Source organism: Peromyscus leucopus, chromosome 11 (genome assembly GCF_004664715.2).
Source record: "Peromyscus leucopus breed LL Stock chromosome 11, UCI_PerLeu_2.1, whole genome shotgun sequence".
NCBI lineage: Eukaryota > Metazoa > Chordata > Mammalia > Rodentia > Cricetidae > Peromyscus > Peromyscus leucopus.
Window position 1 is genome coordinate 20202123 of NC_051072.1, and position 26200 is coordinate 20228322.

Sequence of the window (26200 nt, forward strand, 5' to 3'; positions counted from 1 at the left end):
CCGAATTGCTCGGCCTTTTGGCTTGCAGGCTGTTTGGCAGGCTGTCGCTGCCTCTCCATCCTTGGTGCTGGTCTGTCGCTTTTGGGTATTCAGAGCCCCAAAAGCCTTCTCAGGGTGGCTTTTGTTACAGTTGCTGTTTTGGTTTAGATTTCTAAATCCAGAAAATGGCTGTGGTTTGGGCACGCCTGCCTGGTTAAGAGGCCCAGAATGATAGGGCTCCCTGATTGCTGGGCAAATTGGGAGCCCATGATAGCAGACAGCCTGCCAACTCAGGATTGGCTTTATTCATGGTTGGTGTTTTGTTTTTTGTTGTTGTTGTTGTTGTTGTTGTTGTTTATATTTCCTCCTGGAAGTGAAATGAACTAATTTAAAGTATATACTTCAACGAGGCTGAGTTCATTCACAGGGTTACGTATCTGTCACCCTTGTCTGGTTCCAGGACATCATTGTCATGCCCCAAGGGAGATCGTGTACCCACCAGTCACCTCTGTTGGTTGCTTTGCATAGCCCCAGGTTGCTCTAATCCGCTCTATCTTCATGGGTTCAAATGGTCTGGCTATCATGGAATCATACAATCTATGGCCTTCTGTGTCTGGCTGCCCTTACTTAGCATAGTGCTTTCATCTGTTCTGCAGTGTCTGTTGGATCTTTGCCCCATTTTGGCCCAACTGTACTCTGTTGTATGAATAGAGCCCATTCTGCCCGTACATTCACTTGTTGCCTGGTGCTTTCATCGTTCCTATCTTTGGGCTGTAGGCAGTGCTACTGTGAGCATCCCAATACAAACACTTGCTTGGTCTCTGGTCTTGGCTCTTTGGGTTTGTACTTCGGAGTAAAATTGCTCAGCTGCATGGTAGCTCTGTGCTTTAAGTTTTTGAGGACTTGGGGCTGGTGTTCATGGTTTAGACTTTGGTCTACTGTTAGGCTTTGTTGGAATCGTAAATTCTAAATGTTGGAGAGAACTTTCCACCCTCCATCCTCTCCACACAGTTCTAGCACAGAGGTATGCCAGCCTCCCTTGGATGGCCATTTCACATGGCCAGTCCTAGCTGATGGCTTACAGCAGCCCTGCCCTACTGAGAAGTTCCTACCTGGAGTCTCTAGCCTTTGGGGATTTACTCACAGCTGAGTTTCAAGGTCAGGGAGGAGTTTGTAACTTTCATTAGCTCTTTAAAATGACCCAACGGTATCTTTTCTCTCTTCTGCCCATTGAGCCTCTGGAGGTGTGCTGGAACATCATCACTGAGTGACCTGTAGCCTTCTGCAAACTGCGGATACCCAGACACCAAGACCAGGAAAGGCCATGTTTCCATGTGTTCACCTGTGAGTGGACAGAGCTGAGGCTGAAGGGTTGTGTGGAAGAAGGTGGGAAGCAGAGAAACATGGCAGATCACTCCAACTGGCCCTCCTTGTCCTCGATCTTGGACATCTGTGCTCAACTGCAGATACCAGAAGAATTTGAGTGTTTGGTTTGGGGAGCAGGCCATTCATTTCTAAGGGAGCTGAGGAATCCATTGAAAGTTGCAGAGGTTATGTGTTGATAGGGAGGGAAAAATAAACCAGAAGCAGCTCTCTTTAAAAATAAACCACTTGCAAAGTAATATAGAAGTGTGCAAATTGCACACTAGTACCTGCATATAAAATATGAGCCATAGCAAGAGGAAAAAATTACCTATTGGGTTAGCAATCGGGATACTGGTTACCTTTAGGTGGTAGAGTCTGGAAGGGAGACACTAGAGCTATCCATGAGGTGCTGCCATGTTCTGATTCTTGATTTAAGACAGCTCTTTGTAACTTAACTAAATCTGCAGTATTATTTGATATATGTCCAGTCAAGGAGAGAGAAAACCCGAGGGCTTGAAGTGATGCAGTCAGCAAAGCATTGTGTTTGTAACTGGTTTGGGTGTGGGTCTCCTCAGCATCCTCTCTCTATCCTTCTGTTTGAGATTGCCCTTGCTCACGGTTGGTCCATGTGCCCTGTGGGTGCCCTGTCTGGCATACCCTCTGGCTCCAGAAGTAGGCATGGAAGTCGGGGACAGGCTAGGGAATGAGCCCATGATTCAACTCAGACAAAAAGTCTACCTTGAGACCTTTTCTAGAACCACTGGGAAAGAGACACCTGCTTCCCATGCGTTGTGCATGCAGGCAGGATAGACGTTTCAGCTGTTGGGGCTGCCTATGCCTCGGCATGCAGAGTGCCAGCTGGAAATGAAGCTCGTACTGAGACAGGAAGGTTAGGGGTGGGTTAGAATTAGCATCCTGGGTACAGGGTACGTAGATCCAGCTGGGCTGTGAGCATAAGCCCCGTGTGATGGGCTGTTCCCTGGCTGCAGATGCAATGTGAACGTCTGCTTGAGGCTCCTGCCTTATGGCTTCTCCACCGTGATAGACTGTGCCCTCCACCTGTGAGCACAAATAAACCATTCCTCCCTTAAACTGTTTTTTATGAGGTATTCCTCCCCAGAGACGAGGGAAGTAACCGACACACCCTCACCGTCTTTCCATGTACAGATGTGGGTAGCACCCCCTTTCTCCTCCGCTCTTGGGGTGGGATTTCTATCCCTCACCTCCAAGGGCTTTGACTGATGGTAACAGGTCAGTGGCACGGGTATGAGTAGGTCAGTTGGAACCTTTAGATATACTCAAAGGCAGCTTAGTCTCTTGGTGAGTCCTGCTGGGAGGACCTGGTGACAGGTCAATGCAGGAAGAAGGTTGAGGGCAAGGAGAGAAGAGGGTTTTCAGGGTGGCCGCTGATTTGCTGGAGAGTTGGTCTGAGAGGACCAGTTCTGAAGTTGTGCTGATACAGCTCACACACTGTGTTAGCCTGGCGTGCTTGTTTGGAATGATGGTGGCGGATGCTTTGGACTGTCACTGGGCCGCTGCTCTTGCCTATTCCCCTGGCACACAGACCTTGATGCTTTTTTAAAATATGGAATAAGAAGTCAGTGTGAAGAGCTCGCTGGGTGCTCACTCAGCTGCCTGCTGATGGTCATCAGGAAGCACCTAGCAGTGGCTTCCCATGACCCATGTCACGTGAACTCTGCATTTAAAAAGTCTCCCCCCCTACCCCCCAGGAAGGTATTCAAAGATGGCTGTGTTAGTAGTAATATTACTAAGAGGGACTGCTCTGATTGGCAGGGACACTAAGTCACAATCATGTAGCTAGAGGTGACGCTAACAGAAGCACGTGTCCCGCTCTGTGGATTTTCATCTGTTTACGGGACGGGCAGGAGTCTTCAATAAAACATTTAGTGATTCATGAGCAGTCTGTAAGCAAACACAGAGGAAATCATTAGAATAATCAATATCTGCCGTGTTTGGTGGATCCTGCTGTTGCTGCATCCAGAGCTGAGTGAGGGCACTGGTGTATTGTGAGGACCTGCAGGAGTGTCTGGCCGCCAGTGACCTGACCTAGTTCCAGGCAGAGTTTTTGTGCTGAATCCCACAAGTCCGCCAGCAGCTCCGTGACCTTCTTTTCAACTCACTGTCCAGACTTCTTTGACTAGTGTGCTCACCCTGATGGGAACAACTACAATATGACAATGCAGAGGCTTCTACAAGATCCGCAGGGAGGAAAAATATCTTAGATCTTAAAGTCACTTGGAGGGTAGGGCCACGTAATCCTGTGTGACTAGAAAGACCATGGAGATGACCCTGACTCAGTCACCTTATTTTATGCGACGTAGAAGTACCTTGCTTACACAGTGGTAAAACGGGCCACACCTGGGTCTAGGGTGCTGTATAAGCAGAATGTGCACACACCTACAGCTTAGGTTTGGCATGGCCTCAGCTGTTTCATTGACCTTCAGGACATATTTGGATCTGAGGAAGGCCCTTCGGCTGTACTGAGTTTACTAGCATGCATGGCTTGGTCTCTTCATGTCCTCTGAGAGATGCTAAGCGAAGGCTGGAACCTCCACAGGTCATTCAATAACTTCCCTTTTAGCGATGGTTTCAAATTCCTCCACCCAGTGTGGCTTACAGGAATGTAACGTGGATGGGCCTTTTTAGGTTTTATCTCTTTCTTTTGACTTCCTCTGGCAGGAGGCGAGAAAGAGTGGAATTCAAAGGAAACGAGTGCCAATAATTTATAGCCGGATAAATCTGCTTTTGAACCATACCCTGACCAATAGAATTAAAATCATCACTTGCCGGAGGCTCTTTCTACACCAGGTGCTTTATGTAGCTGCTCTTATTAATTCTCACCAACCCGCGGGCAGGCAGACGGTGTGACTGGACCCACTTCTCTGAAGAGGGTGCAGAGTGTATATGTATTGGTTACTTGCCTCCTTGCTATGGCAGAATGCCTGATAAAAGCCATCCACAGAAGGAGAGGTCTGTCTTGGCTTACAATCCAGGTCATACAGTCTACTGAGGTAGGGCAGGAGGAGGAGCAGGAGGTGGCTGGTCCCATGGTGTCCTTGTGGTGGTTTGAATGAGAATCTCCCCCAGAGGCCCAGGTGTTTGAATGTTTGCTCCACAACTGGACTGTTTAGGGAGAATTAGGAGACGGTGGCCTTGGTGGAGAAGGTGCGTTACCAAGTGGGTTTTGAGCTTTTCAAAGCCACGCCAGGCCCAGTCTCTTGTCTCTCTGCCTTCATCTTGTGCATAGGATTTGAGCTTTTGGCTATTTTTCCCAACACTCTGCCTGCCTGCCACCATTTCACCACCATGATGATCCCGGATTAATCCTCTGGAACTGTAAGCAAGCCCCCAATTAACTGCTTTCTTTTGTAAGTTGCCTTGGTCATGGTGTCTCTTCACAGCCGTAGAGTGGTGACTAAGACGGTCCTCAGTCAGGAAGCAGAGGGCACCAAAGGCTGCCGCTCACTTCCCTTTCTCTTTTTATCCTTATTTTTATGTTGATCCCATGTGTGTACATGTATGCCTGTGTGTGTGTGTGTGTGTGTGTGTGCAGGCCAGAGAATAGCTATCAAGAGTCAGGTCTTGATCCTTCCGCCATGTAGGTTCTGGGAGACTGAATTCATGTTATCAGGCTTGGCAACAAGTACCCTTACCTGGTCAGCCATCTTGCTGGCTCAGCCCTTTCTCCTTTTTATTCAGCCTAGGACCCCAGCCCTGGAACGATACTGCCCAAATTGAGAGTGAATCTTCCCGCTCCATCTGGAAAATCCCTCACAGACATGTTCATAGATCTGTTTCCATAGTAATTCTAAATCCTGTCAAGTTGAGAATCAGGGTTAGCCATCACATTGAGGTCTTGTGAGGTCAAGTAAGTTGCTCACAGTAACCCCAGGTCTGCAAGGACTATTTCAGTCCCCATGAATGCCAACATTCCCAAAGAGCAGCTTTGGAGATGGCATTCATGGAGGTTACAGAGATGGACATGACAAGGTATGATAGCCTCAATGAGTTTTGATCACGGGAAATTTTCCCAAATCACGCCATTCCAATGAGAAAGGATAGTCCGTGTGTGTTAGTTACTTTTCTATTGCTCTGATAAAATACCTTGACCAAAAGCAACTTAGGGAAAAGTTTATTTTTGGCTTATGAGTCCAGAGGGCTAAGCGCCTGTCATGCCAGGGTGTACGGCAGCAGGCAGCGGGCATGGTGACTGGAGGAAGGAGCTGAGAGGTCGCATCTTCGACGACAAACATGAAGCGGGGAAAGACAACCAGAAGTGGAGCAAGTGGCCCCCCAGTGACCGCCGCCCAGCACAGCTGTGCCGCCTAAACCCCCTCACCAGCCAGCGACCCAGTATTATAACACACGAGCCCACGGGGACAATTCTCACTCACACCACCACACCCTCTCAACCCAGAGGGAGTTCTCAGCTCCAAACCCTTTCTTCATGTCTGCAGAGTCTGAAAGCAGGAAGAACTGACCTGAAGTGAGGGAAGACGCTGCTAGGAGAGTTGTGTTCGTGTTGGGTTGTGCATTTTGTGTTCCTTGGTATTGGGGGGGGGGGCGGGGGAGCTGTGCTGGGTCTGTCGCTGTGAAGAACACGGGGAGGCCTGGCAGCTTCTGAAGGCTGCAGGGCGGATTCCTGGGGAGAGGGTGACCCCATAGCTCCAGTTCACCTTACAAGCCTTGTTCTGCACTTTCTAAAAATACCCCCCTGACAAACAGCTAATGGGCATTTTGGCCGAACAGCCCGAAACCGCTGCTTGCCATTTCAAATGGAACGCTTCTTCTTCTTCTTCGGGCCTGCTCATTTTGATTTATATGATTAGGATGAACTGAGCCATTTCGTGGAACTTCCCAGCAACCTTGCTCACACGAGGCCCTTCAAAAGCAGGGAAGCGCATTTTTGCATCTTTTAGAGTTCTGCCGCCTTGCTAATCCAAAATGAAATGAACCAAAGGCTTCACTGCAGCCACTGCCCAAGTGCTGTCCAGCATGGGCGTGGGGCGGGGGGACCCCCACTCCTCTAGAAGACTGGTTGGTTCCAAAATTGAAGAGGAAAGGATGAGTAATTTTTTTTTTGAAACTGTACAATTTTATGTAAATTGCCGCAGGTTTTTTTTTTTTGAAAGCACATTTACAATAAATACGAGCACGCATTGTTACCCCCAATTCCATTTCTATAAATACACCTTGAAGAACCAAGTGAAAATAAAGATAGTTTTATATTCATCAAAGCTTCATTTTATGGTATTAGAAAACGGGCTTTAACCTGAAATCCCAGAAAGAGAATTAGTAAGATAAATAATTTGGTGGTTTGTTTGTTGTAGTAGTATAAAGTTATTAAAATCTTTGAAGAATTATAATACTATAAAAATGTTGATAAAAGCAGTTAAAATACATGCTTTAAAATGACATCAGTGGAGTTGGTGAGATGGTTCAGCAGTTAAGAGCACTTGCTGTTCTTCCAGAGGACCTGAATAAAGTTCCCAGCACCCATGGTCAAGTGGCTCACAGCCACCTAAAACAAGAGTTCCAGGGCATCTACACCCTCTTCTGGCCTCTCCAACCACCTGAACATATCACACACACACACACACACACACATTTTTTTATGTATAATTAAACCTGTGAAATACAGCATTGTGTAAATTCCAGGTAAGATTAAAGGAATCCAAAATCATCATTATCTTCTGGTTGGTGACATTGTAGGTGATTTTATTTTGCATCTATCTCAAGTTTTTGCCTTTCCCTCCCTCCCTCCCTCCCTCCCTCCCTCGCCTCCCTCTCTCCCTTCCCTCTGCTCCCATTCCCTTCCTCCAGTCCCTCCTTCCCTCCCTTTTTTCCTTTGTTCAGCAATGAAATTGGCTTAGTTAATAGGATTCTCTTTGTCCCTGAAAAAAAAAAATCCATCTCAGAATTTTCCTACTATCGTGTATATGGGCATCCGCAGCTCCATAGTGAATTCAAAACCAGCTCTGGCCGGGTCAGAAACCAGTGTGAGATGGAGCTTGTTGTAGCAGAGGAAGAATTGATCCTCATGCAGTCGAAGAGGCCTGTTCTCAGAATAACAGACTTCTCAGACAAACCTCCCTCCTTGATGGTAGAGCTGTCCCAGGAGCTGGTCCCAGTACCTCCATTTGTGGGGTCCCTTGGAAGAGGAGTGGATCTGCCACGTTTAGATCCGGGCAGATCTACAGAGCCAACAAATGTGTGCCAATCAACTTCCCTTTTGGTGTTTGCTGTCCCTCACCATCCTCCCAACGCCTGGTTGTTCTAATACTGTCTATACTTCTTCCCTAAGCTGCTGGTTTACGAAGGACCTGGTTTATTCCTTCAAAGACACAGTCACTAACTGCATGGTGTATTGACTAGTGAATACTGAACCTACAGCCGTACTCAGAGATTGCTACATGTTCAAAGGGAGGAGGAAATGACCTGTAGGTCATAGGACAACGCTCTCTCCAGCAACTACAAAGTTGGGGCCTATGATTGTGTAGTAGTGAGGCTCCAAGGAACCTAGCTAGCTCCTGAGGACCAAGGCTGAATCAAAGCTCTTTTCTAAAAGCAGATGCAAAGTCACTTATTTGCTCTGAGCTCTCATAACTTGCTCATCCCCACATCCATCTACCTTGGTGGATCGCTGTGAAAACCAGACCATTGCAGAAGAAATGGCCCTTGGTAATGCATCAGGCAGAGGTGCCCCTGGGAAGCTGGGATTTGGGCTTGTTGCAGTGTTGTACAAGATTTCACAGAGTTACCTTTCTCGTTCGTTCTTTCTTTCTTTCTTTCTTTCTTTCTTTCTTTCTTTCTTTCTTTCTTTCTTTCTTTCTTTCTTTCTTTTTCTTTCTTTCTTCCTTCCTTCCTTCCTTCCTTTCTTTCTTTCTTTCTTTCTTTCTTTCTTTCTTTCTTTCAGAAAGACTTTGCTGTGTTTGAGAATCAAGTAATTTCACATTTAAAAGTGTGTGTGTGTGTGTGTGTGTGTGTGTCTGTGTGTGTGTACTCACATGAGTATGCGTATGTAGGTGCAAGCCAGCCCCCGGGATCCTCCTGACTCCGCCTCCCTCATCCTGGGATTATAGTCACATGCCACTGCCCCTGGCTTTTCATGTGGGTGCTGGGGATCTGAACTCAGCTTCTCAGGCTTGTGTAGCACATACTTTACCCAAGGAGCCATTTTCCGATCCCTAAAGGTGTGATTTTCTTTAAAAGGATTTTCTTGATGTCCCTGGGCCCTGGGCTTCTGGTGTAGCATCAGTTTGCCAAACCGCAGTGGTGGCCGCTCCCCTCAAGGGAGCCCAGACCTGAGCACCCTGTCTGTGCTTCAGAATGGATTTCCATTCCAGGCAGTGGGGGGAGTCCTGGCGGTGAAGTCAGAACTGCCTGCCCTGAGTCCTGGCTCCGTCCTTTGCTGGTTGTATGAGTCTGAGCAATCCACTAAATCAGTGCGTAGTTGATTTTCCTTGTTGTGATCACATACCTGAGAAGTAGCAACTAGAGCAGTGCTCTCAACCTTCCTAATGCTTCGACCCTTTAATACAGTCCATGTTGTGGTGACTGCCCCCAAACCAAGAAATTATTTTCGTTGCTGCTACATAGCTGCCATTTTGCCACTGTTATGAATCATAATACCTGTGTCTTCCGATGGTCTCAGGTGACCCCAGTGAAAGGGCCATTCACCTCCACAGGTTGAGAACCTCTGAACTTAAGGAAGGGAGGGTTTGTTTTAGCTCATGGTGTAGAGTGTAGTCCCTCCCTGAGAGGAAGGCATGGCTGCGGGACTAGCTTGTAACTATGGCTGCAGGTGTGTGAGGCTGCTCGTTCACATCTGGATGGATCATATCATGGACAGATGGGACAGGAAGCAGGACTGGACCGTAATCCTCAGCCTTCCCCCTCCCCCAACAACTTCACCCTGCTCCACAGGTTCCACACACTCCCCAAGCAGCAGCAGCACCTGAGGCACAGGTGTTCAAGTGAGCCGGTGCGGAGACAGTTCATGTGCAAACCATGAGAACTTCCAAAACTGTAGCTTGCTGGGGCCTCTGTTTCTTCATTTGCACAATCTTCTCAGAGGACTTGGGCAAGAACCAAAGTTGGTGGGAAACGTGTGGTGTACTTAGGACGGAACAGGCAGAGATGTTTGATTGGCATTTCCTAATGGTCTCTGAAGGCATTTGGCTGTCTAGCTTCTAGCTGAAAGATGTGAATCAAATGATGGCTATTGCTTCTGTTTCCCTATCTGTCTGTCTACCCATCTGTGCACCCATTCATTTAGTAATTATTCTCTATATGTCATTTAGTAGTCCTAGATATGTGTGTGTGTGTGTGTGTGTGTGTGTGTGTGTGTGTGTGTGTTTAGAAGGGTCTCACTATGTAACCCTGGTTGGCTTGGAACTCCCTATGGAGACCAGGCTGACCTTGAACTCATGCAGATCCAATTGCCTCTGCCTCCCAAGTGCTGGGATTACAGTTCTATACCACCATGCCTAGCCAAAAGTAGGATTCTTAATGAATCCAGAAATTCTTCCAAAAATGCCTTTAGCTTAGTCAGCCCCTATGTTCTTAAGAGGTAATGAGTAGCTTTTTTGCCAGGTGAATTTCCTCATATGTTCTTTGATCTAGACCCACTTGTTTCCTTTAGCATGGACTCTATAATAAATTTCCTATTTGGTTACATCCTGCTGCCCCTCGATGACTATCATCTTTTCAATGAGTGTGGACAGTGCTGTAGTTTTCTGTCTTTATATTTGGCATGATGCCTAGGGTAGTGGAAATAATTGATACATTGCTCATGGAATGAATAGCTAAAGTTGTTGCTAGAAAAAGGTAACTCAAGCCGGGCGGTGGTGGCGCATGCCTTTAATCCCAGCACTCGGGAGGCAGAGGCAGGCGGATCTCCGTGAGTTCGAGGCCAGCCTGGTCTCCAAAGCGAGTTCCAGGAAAGGCGCGAAGCTACACAGAGAAACCCTGTCTCAAAAAACCAAAAAAAGAAAAAAAAAAAAGAAAAGAAAAAAGAAAAAAAAAAAGAAAAAGGTAACTCTTGAAAAATGAGTGGGGAAGCCAGCCAGCCAGTGGCATCTGAATCCTTTTAGAACAATCATTTACAGTAGTAGCATTTGCCTGCCCCTTCACCTAGACAGCTCTGTATTTTGAGAGACTACTAAGTAAGTAAATAAAACAAATCCTTTTAGACCCAGAAAGTAGGCTAGGCAACATCAAATGTGGGGGTTTAGGTTTCCTTTAAGTGTGCCTGTTTATAACTATAAATACAAATGACTACACTGCCTTGGAACATCGGAGCCGCAGGACTGGTCTCCACAGTCCCCAGAATCTGGCTTGGCCTGGGGCCCTTTGGGGTAGCTCTGTGCTGGAGACTTCTCAGTGTTTTCTCCTTGGCTGGGCTGAACCATGGTGTGTGGTCTCCTAGAGGCTATGGCTTGGTTACGACCTTAGGCAGTCCAATTATGTTCCTTTTTCAAGTCGTGCCTAAGCACTGAAAATTTGATAAGTTCCCTGAGATTTGGTGGTCTGAATTCTTTTAAAACTGCCGGCAGGACAGATACCACGATCACAAAGGTGGTTTTCCTAGGCAAGGCACACCTAGAGCAGGCTGACCTCTGTGATGTCCCCAGATGTGGGAAACTTGGCTGCTTAGTGTGTCATGGTGGGAGACTGGGTCCCCAGACTCCCCTAAAAATGAAAGGTTTAAAAATTAACAAATAGAAGTAGGCTATGACTTACCTCCTTCATGTTTACTGGCAGGTGATGGGGGAAGGGTTTTCGGAAGCATGTCACACTGTTAGGTGACCAACAACAGTGGACATATCCTTCCTGATACAACCAGTGCTCAAGAGAGGATGCTAATTCATTTCCAAGCAATAAAGGGAAGAGAATAGCTTACCTAATGAGTATGTTTTGATATTGAGCTCATTTGAATGAGTCACATAGTCTTTTGCTCTTGGCATTTAATATCTTCTCCAATATTATCTTGATGTGAATTGTAAAGAATGAGAGAGAGATCTCCCCTCTGTAATTTGAATAGGAAAGAATCTTACTGTAAAGACATTGTATTCCCATTTCCCCCCTTTTTCTATGTATAGTTATTAAAGCTAAGAATACATTCAACTTATTTCAGAGGATTTTTTTTTGCAAACCTATAGAAAAGCTTAATAATACTAAAAATTTCTTAAGAAGTTTTTGGAGCTGGGCATGGTGATACACGCCTTTAATCCCACACTCAGGAAGCGGAGTCAGATGGATCTCTGTGAGTTCAAGGCCAGCCTGGTCTACCTGTGAATTCTGGGCTACTTTTTTGAAGCTCTGTCTCAAAAGAAAAAGAAGAGATTTTCTTGGGCTGAAGAGGTGGCTCAGTGGTAAAGGCACCTGCGCTAAAGCTTCATGAGCTGAATGTGGTCCCAGGGACTCACATGGTAGAAGAGAGACAGCTCCATTGACCTCTGACCGCCACAAGTGTGTAATGGCATGTGCCCTTACACATGCAATAAATATATGAAATGTAAACAAAGAGGAATTCTTAATTCTCTGTGTTAAAGGAAGCAATAGATTATGAGTCACTTCTTTTTTTTATTATGAATTTTTTTATTCGTTTTACATACCAACCACAAATCCCCCTCCCTTCCCTCCTCCCACCCCTAGCCTCCACCACCACCCCCTGCCCCTGAACCCAGCCTCATTTCCTCCTCAGACAAGGTAAGGCCTCCCATGGGGAGTCAGCAGAGCCTGGTACATTCAGTTGGGGCAGGTCCAAGCCCTTTGCCCTGCATCAAGGCTGTGCAAGGTGTCCCACCATAGGTAATGGGTTCCAAAAAGCCAGCTCATGCACCAGGGATGGATGCAGATCCTACTGCCTGGGGACCCCTTAAGCAGATTGTAGTCATAAGTTTTTCTGTGTCCTGCCTGGCCTCTGGTCCTGCAGCTGCTTGGATCCAAGTAAACACACAGAGGCTTAATATTATTTACAAACTGTATGATCTATGGCAGGCCTCTTGCTAGCTAGCACTTATACCTTAAATTAACCCATTTCTATTTATCTGTGTTTTGCCATGTGTTCCATGGCTTACCAGTCTGCTGGCATGTTGTTCCTTGGGTGGTGGGCTGGCATCTCTTTGGCCTCTGCCTTTCTTCTTCCTGTCTCTCTCCCTGAATTTCCTGCCTGCCTCTAAGCTGCTTTGCCATAGGCCAGAGCAGCTTATTTATTAATCAGTGGGAACAACATATTCACAGCACACAGAAAGACATCCCACAGAAGCAGATCAAGCTACACAACTGTCTCACTTATGCAGAGGGCCTAGTCCAGTCCCATGGAGGCTCCACAGCTGTTGGACTAAAGTTTGTGAGTTCCTACTAGTTTGGTTTGGTTGTCTCTGTAGGTTTCCCCAGCATGATCTTGATGCCCCTTGATCATAGAATTCCTCTTCTCTCTCTTTGACTGGACTCCTGGAGCTTGACCTGGTGCTTGGCTGTGGTTCTCTGTATCTGCTTCCATCCGTTACTGGATGAAGGTTCTATGACAGTTAGGGTATGCACCAATCTGATTACTGGGGTAAGCCGGTTCAGGTACTCTCTCCATTATTGCTGGGGTCATCCTTGTGGATTCCTGGGAATTTCCCTAGCACCTGGTTTCTCCCTATCCTCATGATGTCTCCCTCTAGCATGGTCTCTCTCATTGCTCTCCCACTCCATCCCTGTTCCAGCTTGACCTTCCCATTCCCTTATGCTCTTATCCCCCATCCTCTACCTTCTGTTGTTCACCCCTGTTGATGTAACCAACCATCTCATTAAAATAAGAAACACAGAACCAATGTAAAAGAGAAAGCCGAGAGGTCAGAGCACAGAGCTAAAATCTTACCTCCTGCAGTGCTCCTAGCTTCCCCGAGAGAGAGCTACTTCCTGTTTGTCTGTCTTTAAATAGTCTTTCTGTTCTGCCTTCTCATTGGTTGTAAACCCAACCACATGACTGCCTCGTCACTGCCTGTAAGTACTGCCCTCCTGGTCTTAAAGGCGTATGTCTCCAATGCTGGCTGTATCCCTGAACGCACAGAAATCTACCTAGCTCTTCTAACCACCACGCTCTTGCTATGGCTCTAATAGCTCTGATCCCAGGGCAACTTTATTTATTAACATACAATTAAAATCACATTTCAGTACAAATAAAATACCACCATACACCCCATCCCCAGTTTACTCATGGAGATCTCATTTATTTCTCCTTCCCAGGGTGATCCATGCATCCCTCTTAGGGTCCTCCTTGTTAGCTAGCTTCTCTAGAGCTATGGGTTGTAGTCTAGTTATCCTTACATCTAGTATCTACTTATGAGTGAGTACATACCATGTTTGTCCTTCTGGGTTTGAGTTACATCACTCAGGATGATATTTTCTAGTTCCATCCATTTGCCTGCAAATTTCATAGTGTCATTGGTTTTCACTGCTGAGTAGTGCTCCACTGTGTATATGTACCACATTTTCTTAATCCATTCTTTGGTTGAGGGGCATCTAGGCTTTTCCAGATTTGGCTGTTACAAATAATGCTGCTATGAACACAGTTGAGCATGTATCCTTGTGGTATGATTGAATATTCCTTGCGTATATGCCCAAGAGTGGTATCGCTGGGTCTTAAGGTAGATAGATTCCAAATTTTCTGAGAAACCACCGTGCTGATTTCCAAAGTGGCTGTTCAAGTTTGCACTCCCACCAACAGTGGAGGAGAGTTCCCCTTGCTCCACATCCTCTCCAACATAATCTGTTATCAGTGTTTTTGATCTTAGCCATTCTGACAGGTGTAAGATGGTATCTCAGAGTTGTTTTGATTTGCATTTTCCTGATGACTAAGGATGTTGAGCAATTCCTTAAATGTCTTTCGACCATTTGAGATTCTTCTTTTGAGAATTCTCTGTTTAGTTCTGTAGCCCATTTTTTTTTTAGTTGGATTGTTTGATATTTGATGTCTAGTTTCTTGAATTCTTTATATATTCTGGAGATCAGCCCTGTCAGACGTGGGTTTGGTGAAGATCTTTTCCCATTCTGTAGGCTGTCATTTGGTCTTATTGACCGTGTCCTTTGCCTTACAGAAGCTTCTCAGTTTCAGGATGTCTCATTTATTAATTGTCGCTCTCAGTGTCTGTGCTACTGGTGTTATATTTAGGAAGTGGTTTCCTGTGCCAGTGCTTTCTAGGCTACTACCTACTTTTTCCACTGTCAGGTTCAGTATAACTACATTTATGCTGAGGTCTTTGATCCACTTGGACTTGAGTTTTGTGCACGGTGACAGATATGGATCTATTTGCAATTTTCTACATGTTGACATCCAGTTATACCAGCACCATTTGTTGAAGAAACTTTCTTTTTTCCATTGTACAGTTTTTGTTTTTATTTTTGTTTTTTTGTCAAAAATCAGGTATTCATAGGTGTGTGGGTTGATGTCAGGATCTTCAATTAGATTCCATTGGTCCATATGTCAGTTTTTATGCCAATATCAAGCTGTTTTTATTACTATGGCTTTATAGTAGAGCTTGAGGTCAGGGATGGTGATGCCTCCAGAATTTGCTTTATTGTGCAGGGTTGTTTTAGATTTCCTGGGTTTTTTGTTTTTCCACATGATGTTGAATATTGTTCTTTCCAGGTGTGTGAAGAATTGTGTTGGGATTTTGATGGGGATTGCATTGAATCTGTAGATTGCTTTTGGTAAGATTGCCATTTTTACTATATTAATCCTACCTATACATGAGTGTGGGAGATATTTCCATTTTTGTGACATCTTCAATTTCTTTGTTCAGGGACTTGAAGTTCTTGTCATACAGGTCTTTCACTTGCTTAGTTAGAGTTAGCCCAAGATATTTTATATTATTTGTGGCTATTGTAAAGGGTGATGTTTTCTCTAATTTCTTTCTCAACCTGTTTATCATTTGTGTATAGGAGAGCTACTGATTTTTTTTTTTAGTTAATCTTGTATCCTGCCACATTATTGAAGGTGTTTATCAGCTGTAGGAGTTCCCTGATAGAATTTTTTGGGGTCACTTATGTATACTATCATATCATCTGCAAATAGTAAAAGTCTGACTTCTTCCTTGCCAATTTGTATCCCCTTAATCTCCTTTTGTTGTCTTACTGCTCTAGCTAGAACTTTGAGGACTATTTTGAATAGATATGGGGAGAGTGGACTGCCTTGTCTTGTTCCTGATTTTAGTGGAATCACTTTTGAGTTTCTCTCCATTTAATTTGATGTTGGCTGTTGGCTTACCATAAAATTGCCTTTATTATGTTAAATGTGTTCCTTGTATTCCTGATCTTTCCAGAAACTTTATCATGAAGGGGTGTTGAATTTTGTCAAAGGCTTTTTCAGCATCTAATGAGATGATCATGTGGGTTTTTTCTTTCACTTTGTTTATATACTGGATTACAATGACAGATTTTCATATGGTAAATCATCCCTGCATCTCTGGAATGAATCCTACTTGATCATGATGGATGATTTTTTTGATGTGTTCTTAGATTCTATTGCCAATATTTTATTGAGTATTTTTGCATCAATGTTCATGAGGGAGATTGGTCTGTAATTCTCTTTCTTTGTTGCATCTTTGTGTGGTTTGCGTATCAAGGTAACTGTAGCCCTCATAGAAAGAGTTTGGCAATATTCCTTCTGTTTCTATTGTGTGGAACAATTTGAGGAGTATTGGTATTAGCACTTCTTTGAAATTCTGGCAGAATTCTGTGCTGAAACCATCTGGTCCTGGGCTTATTTTGGTTGGGAGACTTTTAATGACTGTTTCTATTTCCTTAGGGGTTATTGGTCTATTTCAATTGTTTATCTGGTCTTGATTTAACTTTAGTTTGTGGTACTTTTTCAGAAAATTATCCATTTCTTTTAGATTTTTCAGTTTTGTGGAGTACAGGTTTTTGAAGTATGACCTGATGATTCTCTAGATTTCCTATTTGTCTGTTGGTATGTCTCCCTTTTCACTTCTGATTTTGTTACTTTGGACGCTTTCTCTGCCTTTTAGTTAATTTGGATAAGGGCTTGTCTATCTTGTTAACTTTTTTCAAAGAACCAACTCTTTGTTTCATTGATTCTTTGTATGGTTCTCTTTATTTCTATTTTATTGATTTCAGCTCTCAATTTGATTATTTCCTGGCATCTATTCCTTTTGGGTGAGTTTGCTTCTTTTTGTTCTAAAGCTTTCAGTTGTGTTGTTAAGTTACTTGTGTAAGATTTCTCCAACTTCTTTTTTTTGTTGTTTTTTTCTTTTTTGTTTTTGTTTTTTGTTTTGTTTGTTTTATGGTTTTTTTTGTTTTGTTTTGTTTTTTTGTTTTTTTTTTGTTTGTTTGTTTGTTTGTTTTTTCGAGACAGGGTTTCTCTGTGTAGCTTTGCATCTTTCCTGGAACTCACTCTGTAGACCAGGCCGGCCTCGAACTCACAGAGATCCGCCTGGCTCTGCCTCCCAAGTGCTGGGATTAAAGGCGTGCGCCACCACTGCCCGGCTTCTCCAACTTCTTTAGGTAGGCATTTAGTGCTATAAACTTTCTTCTTAGCACTGCTTTCATGGTGTCCCATAAATTTGGGTATGTTGTACATTCATTTTTGTTGAATTCTAGGAAGTCTTTAATTTCTTTCTTTATTTCTTCCTTGACCCAGTGGTGATTCAATTGAGCATTATTCAGTTTCCATGAGTTTGTAGGCTTTCTATAATTTGTGTGGTTGTTGAATTCTAACTTTAAGGCATGGTGGGCCAATAAAATACGAGGTTATTCCAATTTTTTTCTATCTGTTGAAATTTGCTTTGTGACTGTGTATGTGGTCAATTTTAGAGATGGTTCCATGGGTTGCTGAGAAGAAGGTATATTCTTTTGTATTAGGGTGGAATGTTATGTAGATATCTATTAAGTCCATTTGAGTCATAACATCTGTTAGTTCCCTTGTTTCTCTGTTAAGTTTCTGTCTGGTAGACCTGTCCATTGGTGAGAGTGGGGAGTTGAAGTCTCCCACTGTTAATGTGCAGGCTTTGTTGTGTGACTTAAGATTTAGGTTTTTTTTTTTTTTTTTTGTTGTTGTTGTTGTTGTTTTAACAAATGTGGGTGCCTTTGTATTGGGGGCATAAATGTTCAAAATTGAGACTTCATCTTGGTGGATTTTTCCTGTGATGAATATGGAATATCCTTCCTGATCTCTTTTGATTGATTTTAGATTGAAGTCTATTTTGTTAGATATTTGGATAGCTACACCAGCTTACTTCTTAAGCCCATTTGATTAGAAAGTATTTTCCCAGCCACTCTGAGGTGGTATCTGTCTTTGAAGTTGAGGTGTTTTTCTTGTATGCAGTAGAATGATGGATCCTGTTTTCATATTCATTCTGTTAGCCTGTGTCTTTTTTTGGTAAATTGAGTTCATTGATATTAAGTGATATTAATGACCAGTGATTATTAATTCTTATTATCTTTTGGTGGGAATGTGTGTGTATTTCCCTTCTTTGGGATTTGCTGCTGTGGGGTTATCTATTTCCTGTGTTTTCATGGGTGTATCTAACTTAGGTTGGAGTTTTCCTTCTAGTGCTTTCTGTAGGGCTGAATTTATGGATAGGTATTTTTTAAATTTGGTTTTGTCTTGGAATGTCTTGTTCACTCTGTCTATGGTGATTGAAATTTTTGCTGGGTATGGTAGTTTAGGCTGACATCCGTGGTCTCTTAGTGTCTGCATTACATCTGTCCAGGACCTTCTGGCTTTCAGAATCTCCATTGAGAAGTCAGGTGTTATTCTGATGGGTTTGCCTTTATAAGTCACTTGGCCTTTTTCCTTTGCTGCTCTTACTATTCTTTCTTTATTCTGTACATTTAGTGGTCTGATTATTACGTGGCAAGGGAACTTTTGGGGGGGTCCAGTTTATTTGATGTTCTATAAGCTTCTTGTATCTTCATAGATATTTTCTTCTTTAAGTCAGGAAAGTTTTCTTCTATTATTTTTTTGAATATATTTTCTGTGCCTTAGAGATGGTATTCTTCTCCTTCTTCTATCCCTATTATTCTTAGGTTTGGCCTTTTCATGGTGTCCCAGATTTCCCCTGATGTTTTGTGTTATGACATTTTTGGCTTTAGTGTTTTCTTTGATGAATCTATTTCCTCCATTGTATCCTCCACTCCAGAGATTCTCTCTTCCACCTCTTGTATTCTGTTGGTTATGCTTGCATCTATAGTTCTTGCTCATTTACTCAGATTTTCTATCCAGCATTCCTTCAGTTTGTGTCTTCTTTATTGCCTCTATTTCAATTATCAGGTTTTGAACTGTTTTCTTTACCTGTTTAATTGCTTTTTTCTTGGCTTTCTTTAAGGGATTTATTGATTTCTTCCAATTTCTTGTCTTTTCCTCAATTTCTTTAAGGGAATTTTTCATTTCCTCTTTAAAGTCCTCTATTATCTTCATAAAGTCATTTTTACGGTCACTTTCATTTGCTTCTTATAGTTTGTGATATTCAAGTCTTGCTGTTGGAGAACCACGAGGTTCTGGTGGTGCCATATTGCTCTTTATTGTTGTTGTATGTACTTTTACACTGGCATCTACCCATCTCTTCCTCCAATAGGTTCAAGAGGTGTCTGTGTCTGGGGGAGCTGCTCATGGTCCAATCTGTGCATGCTGTGTCTGTGTCTCAGGGGGGCCCTCTTGTTCCAATCATAGCTCTTTGTATAATTGGAGTTGGGGGATTCTGTGACTCAGAAAGCCACTGAGGTCACAGGGAGATGGGTGGGTTTAGGGTAGGGGTAGGTCTTGTAGATTGCAGGGTCGGATGGGGGGTGTTGGTGGGGAAGCCTGCCTGCAGGAGTCTTCCCTGCTGGCCTGCAGCTGAGGCAGTGATGGGTGAGAGGGGCACAGGTTATGCCCCAGGGCCTAGGGCCTAGAGGCAGGACTCTCTGGATGGCAGATTCTGTGTATCAGGAAGCCAGTGAGGTCACAGGGGAATGAGTGAGTTTGGGTACGGAGTGGGTCTTGTAGATTGTAGGGGGGGTGTTTGTTGATGGGGAAACCTGCCCACAGGAGTCTTCCCTGTTGGCCTGCAACTGGGGCAGTGATGTGTCAGGGTAGGACGACACAGGTTGTACCTTAGGGCCTAGGGGCTCAAGGCAGGACCCTCTGGTCACTTCTGTTTTTGCCATCCTTTCCACATAGTTGCTCCCACATCCACAGCCTCACAAAGTGTCTGTAGAGAGAGGAGTATGGCAATTGACTAGCTTTCCCTGTTCCCAACTTCATAGTCCTGATACATAGATATCAGGACCCATAGATACTGAGGGTCCTGGACATGCCCACTTCTCTATATCATGTGTTGCAGTGATTTCTTTTTAATAATTTAATATTCAATTTTTTTAAAACAAAACTCTAACTTTTATGCTGTGTGTATGTGTGTATGAGAGAGAGAAAAACAATGGATTATGCTGTGTGTGTGTGTAGACAACAGGACAATTTTTGGAAGTCTGTTCTCCTCCTACTATGGGGTGGGTTCCTGGGATTGAACGCGGGTCCTCAGGCTTGCATAGCAACCTCTGCTTTTATCTTTTGAGCAATCTTACTGGCCCTAATATTTTACTTTGATAAGTCATATTTGTGATTAATAAAGAAAATCACGCCATGTGTGGTGGTTCATGTCTTTAATACCAGCATTCAGGAGGCAGAGGCAGGTGGATCTCTGTGAGTTCAAGGCCAGCCTGGTCTATGAAGTGAGTTCTAGGACAGCCAGGTAGATTACAGAGAAACCCTGTCTCAAAAAAAAAAAATAATAAAAAAATAAAAAAAATAAAAACAGAAAGAAAGGAAATAAAGGAAGGAAGGAAGGAAGGAAGGAAGGAAGGAAGGAAGGAAGGAAGGAAGGGAGAAGTTCAAATTTGCTCCAGAAAAATTAAACCATGATGAACGTCAAGGAGGGATGAACATTAATAGTCCCAGTGTCAATATAAAACCATAATCAATACCGCCATCAGATATACCTGTGCACAGAGGAAGGGAGAAGGGAGAAGAGAGAAGGGCTGTTTATTTTGTTCATTGTTTTTTCTCCAGTCTCTAGAATCATGCCTCATATACAATACATGCTCAATAAAAGTTTGTTCAAAAAGTAAAAATTGATTCTCAAGGGCATTTAAAGTGTCCCACAGGAAGCTTCCACACACCCCGGAGAGCCTGTCCCCAGGTCTGTGACTCAATCCCTTTCATTCATCCCTCCACCATGCTCTCCTGCCTCTCAGCTTCCACACTGACTACTTCTTAGTGTCTCTTCCGTTTCTAGGAAGGCGTGCAATTGACCTTTTAATCTTCCTGTAATTGCACTCTCTCCTGTTGGGAGGCAAGGGTTTTTTGTTTTGTTTTGTGTTTTGTTTTGTTTTGAATAGGGGAAAGGTTGCACTCTATTTCATGTTATATACCACGTCACCATGGTCCGATGGTGGTCCTGATGCATTTTGCAATAGGGTGTTCCTAACCATGCAAATGAATCTCCATCAGAAAATATAGTCTAGAAATCAGCAGCTAAACTTCAGCAGAATTTTTCTCAGTTGTGTCTCCTACCACTGCCAAAGTCTGAGAGAAGAGAAAAACCAGTGAAATTTGATACGCAGAGCCAAGCCGAGGGCCCAGAATTAAGCAAGCTGCCACAGACTGTTCTCACAGCAGCACAAACAGCCAAGTATAGGGCTCTAAATAGAGCCGTGCACTCTCGATGCTTTGGTCTGATTGCAGCTCAGAGGCTGCTGGTTGTATTATGGGCATCCTAGGCAGGCCTTGCTGCCAATCCCCAAAGAAATGTGAGAGTGATGGTCGGGGCTTTGGCTAGGACAGATGTCTAGGTGCAGTGAGGACAGGGTTTTTATGGCGTTGCCCTCCTGTCCTCAGGGCTTAGATGAGGTGTAGACTCAAGAAAGGGCTAATCAGCATTGGCTCATGCATGTGTTTCCTTAGCTATTAAGGAAGTGTTTTCAGAAGATCCTGTGGCTTTGACTAGGATCAACAGGGAAGGTAGTCCGTGTAGTATTGTCTGTTGTGGGCGTGGAAGTGACTGCTGTCCTTTGCTCACACTAGAGATGGCTTGAAGGATATCTCAAACATTCACCTCTGGGAAATGGAATAAGCTGATACGGTTTTCCATTCAATTAGGACCCTGCCCCTCTTTTGAGACAAGGCCTCAATACATAGCCTTGGCTGGCCCAGAACTCACTATATTGACCAGGATAACCTTGAACTCACAGAGATCCTCCTGCCTCTGCCTCTTAAGTGCTAGGATTAAAGGCGTGCGCCATTTGTTTTCTTGACGTTAGACCTCCTGACTGAGGTAAGATACAATGTCAAAGTTGTTTTAATATGAGTTTCTCAGATGGGCTAAGAATGTTAAACACTTTTTTTAAATATCTAAAATTAAAAAAAAATCACTTTAAAGTGGATGTGGTGACATATACCAACTTAGGGGGCAGAGGGCAGATGGATCCCAGTTAGTTTGAGGTCAGCCTGCTTTACATACAGAGTTCTAAGCCAGCCAGAGCTACATAGTGAAAGCCTGTATACAATAAATAAATACATAATTAGACCACAAATGCTGGTAAGAGTAGAAAGAAAGAGGAAGTCTTATTTACTGCTGATGGGGGAGTAAACTAGTGTAGCCACACTACAGAAATAAGGATGGAGGTTTCTCAAAACCAAACCAAACCAAACCAAATCTAAAAATCTAAAAGTAGAGCTACCATAGGACCCAGGATAGCCCTCTGTGTACATACCCAGGGGATGCTAAGTCCTGCCACAGAAAACCCCCTACACCTGTGTTTGAACTGTACTGATGCTAACAGCTGGGATGTGGATCCAGACAAGATGTCCACCCACAGATGAATGGATAGAGCAAGTGTGCTGAGTTTTAATGAAGAGTCGTAGTTGGAAAAATAGTCTTGCACAAAAGGGTATGATGTAACTAAGGACAATAAACTGGGTGGAGAGGATGGGACAGGGCCTGTTTGTTCAAATCTATCCTGTGGTCTGCAGAAAAAGGAGGTTGCTTTGCGGGTCACCTCTCCAATGAAGGTCCCAGGACCTGCTTCAGAACTGAAGGGCAAGAGGGAGTGGGCGTGGCCTCCGTGCATCTGCTGTTTTCTCAGGTACCCAAGCACCATCTTTCAGGACAGTCCTGAGCCCTGTCAATCTCAGCCCCCGCCACCACCCCTCTCCCTCGTAAATGATGATGTCAGCCTCAGCTCCCCCAGTAAATGATGAACAACCCAAGTGTCAGTTACCTCGGGAACCTGTTGCCTGAGCTTGGACAACTTGCAATTTCCTACTTATGCTTTTAAAACATGGGGTCAACATCTATTGCCAAGAAGGTCCCTGGTCCTCAAATTACTATGAATAGGCTCGGGCAGTGTGGGACGAAAGTCACCAGTTAAAAATGATGCAATAATGGGTGGCTGACCCCAGACTTCAGAGGTTCCTTCTGGAAGTGGCTCCTTGGCAGTATTCCTGGTAAGTACGTTGGTCCTGCTCAATGTGCCAGCTGAGAACATTAGCCTGTTACCCAGACTGGGCAGCAAGACCTTTGACCTGCTACAGCTCTTCATTTGTTGTATTGGTTTGATTTAGTGGCCATCTTGAAATGAGAGTGTCTGGTTCAGGAGACTTTATGCAGGAAGTGACCTCACACATCATCTGGCCTTCGTCATGTCTTCTCACTCTCCATTCTTCCTCAGGGAAGTGGCTGGGTAGACCATGAAATGGTCATCAAGCCGTTTCAGAAGCGGTGCCCTCCTTTTTCAGAACGTAGCTTGGAACTGCAACATCCACAGTTCCGATGCTCCTGGTGGGTGGGTCTCAGGGCATCTCTTCAATGGCAGCACAATGGGTCTTTTGGACTCCCCCCCAGCAGCCGACGATCGATCCTCCTTTCCTGCTCTCAGCCTCTTGGCCATCGTTCTGAGAAGGCTGTCCCTGCATGAAGGCATTCCCGGCAGGGGGTGGTGGGTGGGAAAATTAGGAGATGAAATTTAAATCTCTCCAGTTTGCTGCTTGTCAGCAGCTCTGATCACACGCTTGGCTGGGGCAGAAGTTGAAACCAAAGACGCAAAGAAGGTTCAGGTTATCTGTGCGCTGCAGTTCCAGGTGTGTTTATCAGTGCATTGCGGGCCCAGGTGTGAGGTTATCTCTGCGTGGCAGGAACAGATCGTAGGCTCTCTGCGCTTTGCAGTGCTGCTGGGCTGGCTTCATTGCTCCTGGGAGTGTGGAGAGTGGGTGGACTGCTCCATTCTTTATCTCTCCTGAGCACTGGTTCTCCAGGGAAGTGGTTCCCAAGTCTGGAAATAGCACTTGGAATAACCCTGATCTCGAGATGCACCAGGCCCTTGTCAGCACTTATTAAAATTAGAAGCAGCCCCTAAGCAAACAAACACGACCGAGTGACTTGTTCCTTTATCTGGGTCTCTTCATTTCCAGTCACTCCTTGAATCCCTGCAACACCCTGGGAGGAAGGGTTTGTTCTGAGAATGTTTCCTGGCTTATTTTTCTCTTGGTAGAACTGACTCTGCCTTTCAATATCAGCCATGATGTATTATTATCTCTAATCTCTTGACCTAGATCACTGGTACAGAGTAAACCACAATAGTGGGCGCATGGTAGCTTATTATTCAAGAGTTGGATTGGCTAATGAATGAGCACATGAAGCTTAGAGGAATGGGTGATTCACTTGATACTCCGTCTGGAATACACACCGGTTTCCATCCTGCCCAGCTGATTCCAGAGCAAAGAGGATCACAGTGTGGCCCTCACGGCTTCCGACTCCTGGTGCTGGCCTGCATTGCCTGTGGCTCCTGGTTTCCTAGCTTGCTCTGTAGGCTTATTCTCAGAACCAAGCCGAGCTCCCCTGGCACCTTCTTCTCAGTGAGGCTCTCACCTGGATGAGGCGAAGTATAGCACTGGTTACATAATTGCTGTGTTGGGTTCGGGGAGGCGGCTGAGTCAGCAAGGTGTTTGCTGTGTAAGCTTGAGGACCCTGGATCTTCAGCACCCACATCAAAAGCTAAGGCCGCAGTGTGTGTCTGGAGCCCAAGGAATGCTGGGAGCTGGGAGGAGACAGGCAGCTCTCTAGATCCCAAGCCAGGTCAGTCAGAGTCCCTGTCTCCCGAAATAAGCTGGAGGGGCTAGAGAAACGGCTCCGTGATGAAGAACACCCGCTGCTCTTTCCAAGGACCTGAGTTTGGCTCTCAGTACCCACACCAGGTGACTGACAACTATCTGTGGCTCCAGTTTCAAAGGATCCGGTGCTCTCTTCTGACCTTCCTGGGTATGCATTCTAACATATGTGCATACTAACATGTACACACACACACACACACACACACACACACACACACACACACAAATAAAGATAAATTTTGAAAAAAGCTGAGGTGAAAAGAGATCAAGAAAGACACTTCATGCTGGGCATGGCGGCACATGCCTTTAATCCCAGCACCTGGGAGGCATAGGCAGGTGGATCTCTGAGTTTGAGACCAGCCTGCTCCACAGAAGAAGTTCCAGGAAGCTGGGGCTACACAGAGAAACCCTGTCTTGGGGCGGGGGGAGAACACCTCATGCCAACCTCTTACCTCCACAGTCATGCACACGTACACGCACGTGTACCTGCAAGTCCACATGCACACAGACACACAAACACATACTCCTGCACAGGGTGGGGGATATGATGAAAGAGTTGTCCCACTGACTGGGTTTGTTACTTCCATCAACTGCTCTGTGGCTCATCAACTCGGAGTAGCCATCCTGGTACTGCACCTGCTTGCTTAGGATGAAAGGTCACTCTTTAAGCAACCAGGCATTGGAAACTGGGAAAAGTTGTCTTGCCCTTTCTATACAGTGTCAATGCTCGCTAAGAGACCCCAGGAACTGACCTTTGGGTCACTTGGACCAGTTTGCCCTCGTCAGCCCCCACTACACCAGATCCCGCTTTTGCGTTTCCAGCTGGGGCTTCTCTCTTACACTGAAAAGTTACTACTGTTGCTAGAGCACTACCACAGATGGCACCAGAAACCCCGTCTCTTCCTCCTCACCGCCCCCCCCCCCCCCGACACTCAGGTTCCCTCGGCTCAGACTCACATATGCATCCTCCACCCTGATCTCTGCTAACTCCTTTGTATAGAGCCTGGGGATCACCCTGATGTCAGTCGATCAAAACTGGTGGTCTGTTGAGATCTGTGAAGCACTCCCTGAGAAGCAGGGATGCTCAACAATTAAAAAGACCATTCCTTGCCCCCCACAAAACTCATGTTCTAGTGTGGAAGACAGAGAGGAAACACAAGATCTCCTAGGGAGGGATGCTGGGTGAGGAGTGAGGAGCTGGATGGTGAAGGCTGACATTTACAGAAGTGTGTTGGGAAGGCCTGAGTGGGTGACCAGGTGAGCTCTGTGTGGTCCTAGGTTCTGATAGCTTCAGAAAAAGGGGATAGGCGGCGAGGCCCTGGGACTGATGCAGTTTCATGAGGGAGACCAGCTCCCACATTTATTTACCCCAGGGACTCTTGAGGAAAGAGGGATAAAAAACTTAGAGATAAAGAGGAGAGAGAAACAGAAACACAGGATAGACCCGGGTGGGCCTGGATCCTTAGCCACCAACCCAGAACCTTTTTCAAAAGGGCTTTTTGTTTTGTTTTGTTTTTTTATTTTTCGAGACAGGGTTTCTCTGTGTAGCTTTGCGCCTTTCCCGGATCTCACTCTGTAGACCAGGCTGACCTCGAACTCACAGAGATCCGCCTGCCTCTGCCTCCCAAGTACTGGGATGAAAGGCGTGCACCACCACCGCCCAGCCAAAAGGGCTTTTTA

The 26200-nt window shown here is 45.0% G+C and overlaps 1 protein-coding gene and 1 pseudogene across 2 annotated transcripts in view; both read left to right on the forward strand.

The window, feature by feature from the left end:
* Positions 1-26200, forward strand: part of Pdzd2 (PDZ domain containing 2) — a 381914-nt gene that overhangs the window by 83980 nt on the left and 271734 nt on the right. The gene's annotated exons all lie outside the window — the stretch shown is intronic.
* On the forward strand, positions 10910-11059 carry LOC114703577 (annotated as a pseudogene).